Genomic DNA, 9,137 nt, shown 5'->3' with positions numbered 1-9,137 from the left:
TGAACGACCTTTATAATCAGTTGTAAATTTATTCGTAGAGACAAATATAAAAATGAAAAGTTCTGAAGTTAACAGTACATAAACCTTTCTGTTCAACCTATTTTATAAGAAAAGTAGGTGTATGAACTTTTCTTAAAATTTCTCTCATTTTTAAAATGTTTGTATCTAAGAATTGAAAATTGGAGTTTAAATAAGTTTCCGAAATACCTGGACTTCATGTACAGGCCAACCTATCACTGTGCAGCCAGTCACCCCGACAGAGGCACCAGAATCTCCTCCGCCAAGTACCCTGTTGAGGGTTCGACTTGTCGGTGGTCCAAGTAACAGAATTGGGCGTGTGGAGGTTCTCTATCGTGGCCGTTGGGGAACAGTCTGTGATGACCAGTGGGACCGCAGAGATGCAGCGGTTGTGTGCAGAATGCTTGGTTTTCCCGCTGCAATAAGAGCCGTTAGTGGCGCTCGCTTTGGTCGAGGCCAAGGTCGCATAGTCCTGGACAATGTGCAATGTCAGGGAAGAGAACAGAATTTGGCAGATTGTAGGCACAATGGATTCTTTCAACACAACTGTCAACATACCGAGGATGCTGGTGTGGTATGTGCAGGTGGGTTTTTATACTGCATTTGATATAAAGGATATCAACGATAAACCTTCAATTCGAAATCTAATTACTCTGACAAACTAGAAAGTCCAAAGTAATGGCGTTGCTTCAGTTTATGAGTTCCTGGATAGGCGATATTTTTAGGTGACGAGAAGGTGAAAATATCGACAAAGAAAGATAAATATATAAAATCGCAAAGACTTTTTATAAGAGAAGACAGATCTTGATAGATACCTCGAACGCATGATATTTATACCTGCGCAACCTAGTCAATACACCGCAGTAGCACATATGACACTGATGATCCCTGCAGGAAGATTATTTCTTATACAATCCGAGACTGTCTAATATATGGCATATTAAACTAAACACGGCAATTTGAATTATCCTAAAGGTAAATTAGTGTATTAAATACAATTTGTTACAAAGACGGCAAAAAAGTGAGAATAATTGGGCTATTATCTCCACAGCATTACCGTCACCTAGTCCGTCGAGCGCCCCATTCCAGCTTCGGCTTGTCGGTGGTTCCAATAACAGAGAGGGCCGGGTGGAGGTTTATTACCAGGGTGCCTGGGGGACAATCTGTGATGACCAGTGGGACAGCAATGACGCCGAGGTGGTTTGTAGGATGCTGGGCTATCCAGCTGCAGAACGGGCCATTGGTCAGGCTAGCTTCGGTCAAGGTGAAGGTCGAATAGTCCTTGACAATGTGCAGTGCCAGGGAAGTGAAGAGAGATTGGTAGATTGCCCACACAATGGATTCTTTCAACACAACTGTGGACATCATGAGGATGCTGGCGTCTCATGTCGAGGTAAGGTGCAAAGCTTCCAGCAAGCTTTCTAGCTCTTACTTAGCTAAAGAAGCTATTGTAATTAGGGAAGCAACCCCGTTATCCAGTATATTTGCTGGCTTTATTTGACCTTGTAGAGAGAGAAAGGATTTTGTGAGATTGTGGAAGAGCTGATGTTTGAATACATGGAAAAGTTTGCAAATCTGATGTCAGTGATAAGTGGAAATTAGGCAGTCATTACTCCTGTAATGATCTTGAATTGACAGTGTCAAAAAACTTTGATGAACTTGTGAAAATTGCAGGAAGAGTCTGATCTGTGCTTGAACTTGCTGTCTCTTGAAGCTATTTCTTTCCTTGGATTAAAGAATGCGTATCCAAGACGAGATGAGATGAGTTTTGTTGGGCTATCATCTTCACAGCATTACCGTCACCTAGTCCGTCGAGCGCCCCATTCCAGCTTCGGCTTGTCGGTGGTTCCAATGACAGAGAGGGCCGGGTGGAGGTTTATTACCAGGGTGCCTGGGGGACAATCTGTGATGACCAGTGGGACAGCAATGACGCCGAGGTGGTTTGTAGGATGCTGGGCTATCCAGCTGCAGAACGGGCCATTGGTCAGGCTAGCTTCGGTCAAGGTGAAGGTCGAATAGCCCTTGACAATGTGCAGTGCCAGGGAAGTGAAGAGAGACTGGTAGATTGCCCACACAATGGATTCTTTCAACACAACTGTGGACATCACGAGGACGCTGGCGTCTCATGTCGAGGTAAGGTGCAAGATTCCATTAATCTTTCAACCTCTTTCCTAGCTAAAGAAGCTTTTGTCAATAGTTAACACCTTTATAGATTTGATTGTGTTTTTAAACCTGTGGAATGATATATGGATTCAAGACACTGTAGAAGATATTTGAACGACCTTTATAATCAGTTGTAAATTTATTCGTAGAGACAATTTTTAACATGAAAAGTTCTGAAGTTAACAGTACATAAACCTATCTGTTCAACCTATTTTATAAGAAAAGTAGGTGTATGAACTTTCCTTAAAATTTCTGTCATTTTTAAAATGTTTGTATCTAAGAATTGAAAATTGGAGTTTAAATAAGTTTCTGAAATACCTGGACTTCATGTACAGGCCAACCTATCACTGTGCAGCCAGTCACCCCGACAGAGGCACCAGAATCTCCTCCGCCAAGTACCCTGTTGAGGGTTCGACTTGTCAATGGTCCAAGTAACAGAATTGGGCGTGTGGAGGTTCTCTATCGTGGCCGTTGGGGAACAGTCTGTGATGACCAGTGGGACCGCAGAGATGCAGCGGTTGTGTGCAGAATGCTTGGTTTTCCCGCTGCAATAAGAGCCGTTAGTGGCGCTCGCTTTGGTCGAGGCCAAGGTCGCATAGTCCTGGACAATGTGCAATGTCAGGGAAGAGAACAGAATTTGGCAGATTGTAGGCACAATGGATTCTTTCAACACAACTGTCAACATACCGAGGATGCTGGTGTGGTATGTGCAGGTGGGTTTTTATACTGCATTTGATATAAAGGATATCAACGATAAACCTTCAATTCGAAATATAATTACTCTGACAAACTAGAAAGTCCAAAGTAATGGCGTTGCTTCAGTTTATGAGTTCCTGGATAGGCGATATTTTTAGGTGACGAGAAGGTGAAAATATCTACAAAGAAAGATAAATATATAAAATCGCTAAGACTTTTTATAAGAGAAGACAGATCTTGATAGATACCTCGAACGCATGATATTTATACCTGCGCAACCTAGTCAATGCACCGCAGTAGCACATATGACACTGATGATCCCTGCAGGAAGATTATTTCTTATACAATCCGAGACTGTCTAATATATGGCATATTAAACTAAACACGGCAATTTGAATTATCCTAAAGGTAAATTAGTGTATTAAATACAATTTGTTACAAAGACGGCAAAAAAGTGAGAATAATTGGGCTATTATCTCCACAGCATTACCGTCACCTAGTCCGTCGAGCGCCCCATTCCAGCTTCGGCTTGTCGGTGGTTCCTATAACAGAGAGGGGCGGGTGGAGGTTTATTACCAGGGTGCCTGGGGGACAATCTGTGATGACCATTGGGACAGCAATGACGCCGAGGTGGTTTGTAGGATGCTGGGCTATCCAGCTGCAGAACGGGCCATTGGTCAGGCTAGCTTCGGTCAAGGTGAAGGTCGAATAGTCCTTGACGATGTGCAGTGCCAGGGAAGTGAAGAGAGACTGGTAGATTGCCCACACAATGGATTCTTTCAACACAACTGTGGACATCACGAGGATGCTGGCGTCTCATGTCGAGGTAAGGTGCAAGATTCCATTAATCTTTCAACCTCTTTCCTAGCTAAAGAAGCTTTTGTCAATAGTTAACACCTTTATAGATTTGATTGTGTTTTTAAACCTGTGGAATGATATATGGATTCAAGACACTGTAGAAGATATTTGAACGACCTTTATAATTAGTTGTAAATTTATTCGTAGAGACAATTTTAAAAATGAAAAGTTCCGAAGTTAACAGTACATAAACCTATCTGTTCAACCTATTTTATAAGAAAAGTAGGTGTATGAACTTTCCTTAAAATTTCTGTCATTTTTAAAATGTTTGTATCTAAGAATTGAAAATTGGAGTTTAAATAAGTTTCCGAAATACCTGGACTTCATGTACAGGCCAACCTATCACTGTGCAGCCAGTCACCCCGACAGAGGCACCAGAATCTCCTCCGCCAAGTACCCTGTTGAGGGTTCGACTTGTCGGTGGTCCAAGTAACAGAATTGGGCGTGTGGAGGTTCTCTATCGTGGCCGTTGGGGAACAGTCTGTGATGACCAGTGGGACCGCAGAGATGCAGCGGTTGTGTGCAGAATGCTTGGTTTTCCCGCTGCAATAAGAGCCGTTAGTGGCGCTCGCTTTGGTCGAGGCCAAGGTCGCATAGTCCTGGACAATGTGCAATGTCAGGGAAGAGAACAGAATTTGGCAGATTGTAGGCACAATGGATTCTTTCAACACAACTGTCAACATACCGAGGATGCTGGTGTGGTATGTGCAGGTGGGTTTTTATACTGCATTTGATATAAAGGATATCAACGATAAACCTTCAATTCGAAATCTAATTACTCTGACAAACTAGAAAGTCCAAAGTAATGGCGTTGCTTCAGTTTATGAGTTCCTGGATAGGCGATATTTTTAGGTGACGAGAAGGTGAAAATATCGACAAAGAAAGATAAATATATAAAATCGCAAAGACTTTTTATAAGAGAAGACAGATCTTGATAGATACCTCGAACGCATGATATCTATACCTGCGCAACCTAGTCAATACACCGCAGTAGCACATATGACACTGATGATCCCTGCAGGAAGATTATTTCTTATACAATCCGAGACTGTCTAATATATGGCATATTAAACTAAACACGGCAATTTGAATTATCCTAAAGGTAAATTAGTGTATTAAATACAATTTGTTACAAAGACGGCAAAAAAGTGAGAATAATTGGGCTATTATCTCCACAGCATTACCGTCACCTAGTCCGTCGAGCGCCCCATTCCAGCTTCGGCTTGTCGGTGGTTCCAATAACAGAGAGGGCCGGGTGGAGGTTTATTACCAGGGTGCCTGGGGGACAATCTGTGATGACCAGTGGGACAGCAATGACGCCGAGGTGGTTTGTAGGATGCTGGGCTATCCAGCTGCAGAACGGGCCATTGGTCAGGCTAGCTTCGGTCAAGGTGAAGGTCGAATAGTCCTTGACAATGTGCAGTGCCAGGGAAGTGAAGAGAGACTGGTAGATTGCCCACACAATGGATTCTTTCAACACAACTGTGGACATCATGAGGATGCTGGCGTCTCATGTCGAGGTAAGGTGCAAAGCTTCCAGCAAGCTTTCTAGCTCTTACTTAGCTAAAGAAGCTATTGTAATTAGGGAAGCAACCCCGTTATCCAGTATATTTGCTGGCTTTATTTGACCTTGTAGAGAGAGAAAGGATTTTGTGAGATTGTGGAAGAGCTGATGTTTGAATACATGGAAAAGTTTGCAAATCTGATGTCAGTGATAAGTGGAAATTAGGCAGTCATTACTCCTGTAATGATCTTGAATTGACAGTGTCAAAAAACTTTGATGAACTTGTGAAAATTGCAGGAAGAGTCTGATCTGTGCTTGAACTTGCTGTCTCTTGAAGCTATTTCTTTCCTTGGATTAAAGAATGCGTATCCAAGACGAGATGAGATGAGTTTTGTTGGGCTATCATCTTCACAGCATTACCGTCACCTAGTCCGTCGAGCGCCCCATTCCAGCTTCGGCTTGTCGGTGGTTCCAATGACAGAGAGGGCCGGGTGGAGGTTTATTACCAGGGTGCCTGGGGGACAATCTGTGATGACCAGTGGGACAGCAATGACGCCGAGGTGGTTTGTAGGATGCTGGGCTATCCAGCTGCAGAACGGGCCATTGGTCAGGCTAGCTTCGGTCAAGGTGAAGGTCGAATAGTCCTTGACAATGTGCAGTGCCAGGGAAGTGAAGAGAGACTGGTAGATTGCCCACACAATGGATTCTTTCAACACAACTGTGGACATCACGAGGACGCTGGCGTCTCATGTCGAGGTAAGGTGCAAGATTCCATTAATCTTTCAACCTCTTTCCTAGCTAAAGAAGCTTTTGTCAATAGTTAACATCTTTATTGATGTGATTGTGTTTTTAAACCTGTGGAATGATATATGGATTCAAGACACTGTAGAAGATATTTGAACGACCTTTATAATCAGTTGTAAATTTATTCGTAGAGACAATTTTTAACATGAAAAGTTCTGAAGTTAACAGTACATAAACCTATCTGTTCAACCTATTTTATAAGAAAAGTAGGTGTATGAACTTTCCTTAAAATTTCTGTCATTTTTAAAATGTTTGTATCTAAGAATTGAAAATTGGAGTTTAAATAAGTTTCCGAAATACCTGGACTTCATGTACAGGCCAACCTATCACTGTGCAGCCAGTCACCCCGACAGAGGCACCAGAATCTCCTCCGCCAAGTACCCTGTTGAGGGTTCGACTTGTCGGTGGTCCAAGTAACAGAATTGGGCGTGTGGAGGTTCTCTATCGTGGCCGTTGGGGAACAGTCTGTGATGACCAGTGGGACCGCAGAGATGCAGCGGTTGTGTGCAGAATGCTTGGTTTTCCCGCTGCAATAAGAGCCGTTAGTGGCGCTCGCTTTGGTCGAGGCCAAGGTCGCATAGTCCTGGACAATGTGCAATGTCAGGGAAGAGAACAGAATTTGGCAGATTGTAGGCACAATGGATTCTTTCAACACAACTGTCAACATACCGAGGATGCTGGTGTGGTATGTGCAGGTGGGTTTTTATACTGCATTTGATATAAAGGATATCAACGATAAACCTTCAATTCGAAATCTAATTACTCTGACAAACTAGAAAGTCCAAAGTAATGGCGTTGCTTCAGTTTATGAGTTCCTGGATAGGCGATATTTTTAGGTGACGAGAAGGTGAAAATATCGACAAAGAAAGATAAATATATCAAATCGCAAAGACTTTTTATAAGAGAAGACAGATCTTGATAGATACCTCGAACGCATGATATTTATACCTGCGCAACCTAGTCAATACACCGCAGTAGCACATATGACACTGATGATCCCTGCAGGAAGATCATTTCTTATACAATCCGAGACTGTCTAATATATGGCATATTAAACTAAACACGGCAATTTGAATTATCCTAAAGGTAACTTAGTGTATTAAATACAATTTGTTACAAAGACGGCAAAAAAGTGAGAATAATTGGGCTATTATCTCCACAGCATTACCGTCACCTAGTCCGTCGAGCGCCCCATTCCAGCTTCGGCTTGTCGGTGGTTCCAATAACAGAGAGGGCCGGGTGGAGGTTTATTACCAGGGTGCCTGGGGGACAATCTGTGATGACCAGTGGGACAGCAATGACGCCGAGGTGGTTTGTAGGATGCTGGGCTATCCAGCTGCAGAACGGGCCATTGGTCAGGCTAGCTTCGGTCAAGGTGAAGGTCGAATAGTCCTTGACAATGTGCAGTGCCAGGGAAGTGAAGAGAGACTGGTAGATTGCCCACACAATGGATTCTTTCAACACAACTGTGGACATCACGAGGACGCTGGCGTCTCATGTCGAGGTAAGGTGCAAGATTCCATTAATCTTTCAACCTCTTTCCTAGCTAAAGAAGCTTTTGTCAATAGTTAACACCTTTATAGATTTGATTGTGTTTTTAAGCCTGTAGAATGATATATGGATTCAAGACACTGTAGAAGATATTTGAACGACCTTTATAATCAGTTGTAGATTTATTCGTAGAGACAAATATAAAAACGAAAAGTTCTGAAGTTAACAGTACATAAACCTTTCTGTTCAACCTATTTTGTAAGAAAAGTAGGTGTATGAACTTTCCTTAAAATTTCTGTCATTTTTAAAATGTATCTAAGAATTGAAAATTGGAGTTTAAATAAGTTTCCGAAATACCTGGACTTCATGTACAGGCCAACCTATCACTGTGCAGCCAGTCACCCCGACAGAGGCACCAGAATCTCCTCCGCCAAGTACCCTGTTGAGGGTTCGACTTGTCGGTGGTCCAAGTAACAGAATTGGGCGTGTGGAGGTTCTCTATCGTGGCCGTTGGGGAACAGTCTGTGATGACCAGTGGGACCGCAGAGATGCAGCGGTTGTGTGCAGAATGCTTGGTTTTCCCGCTGCAATAAGAGCCGTTAGTGGCGCTCGCTTTGGTCGAGGCCAAGGTCGCATAGTCCTGGACAATGTGCAATGTCAGGGAAGAGAACAGAATTTGGCAGATTGTAGGCACAATGGATTCTTTCAACACAACTGTCAACATACCGAGGATGCTGGTGTGGTATGTGCAGGTGGGTTTTTATACTGCATTTGATATAAAGGATATCAACGATAAACCTTCAATTCGAAATCTAATTACTCTGACAAACTAGAAAGTCCAAAGTAATGGCGTTGCTTCAGTTTATGAGTTCCTGGATAGGCGATATTTTTAGGTGACGAGAAGGTGAAAATATCGACAAAGAAAGATAAATATATCAAATCGCAAAGACTTTTTATAAGAGAAGACAGATCTTGATAGATACCTCGAACGCATGATATTTATACCTGCGCAACCTAGTCAATACACCGCAGTAGCACATATGACACTGATGATCCCTGCAGGAAGATCATTTCTTATACAATCCGAGACTGTCTAATATATGGCATATTAAACTAAACACGGCAATTTGAATTATCCTAAAGGTAACTTAGTGTATTAAATACAATTTGTTACAAAGACGGCAAAAAAAGTGAGAATAATTGGGCTATTATCTCCACAGCATTACCGTCACCTAGTCCGTCGAGCGCCCCATTCCAGCTTCGGCTTGTCGGTGGTTCCAATAACAGAGAGGGCCGGGTGGAGGTTTATTACCAGGGTGCCTGGGGGACAATCTGTGATGACCAGTGGGACAGCAATGACGCCGAGGTGGTTTGTAGGATGCTGGGCTATCCAGCTGCAGAACGGGCCATTGGTCAGGCTAGCTTCGGTCAAGGTGAAGGTCGAATAGTCCTTGACAATGTGCAGTGCCAGGGAAGTGAAGAGAGACTGGTAGATTGCCCACACAATGGATTCTTTCAACACAACTGTGGACATCACGAGGACGCTGGCGTCTCATGTCGAGGTAAGGTGCAAGATTCCATTAATCTTTCAACCTCTTTCCTA

The sequence above is a fragment of the Diadema antillarum genome, unplaced genomic scaffold (assembly GCF_040938485.1).
Source record: "Diadema antillarum isolate AM-2024a unplaced genomic scaffold, OU_Dant_1.0 seq00001055_RagTag, whole genome shotgun sequence".
Classification (NCBI taxonomy): Eukaryota; Metazoa; Echinodermata; class Echinoidea; order Diadematoida; family Diadematidae; genus Diadema; species Diadema antillarum.
Note: the sequence above shows the minus strand (reverse complement) of the source record.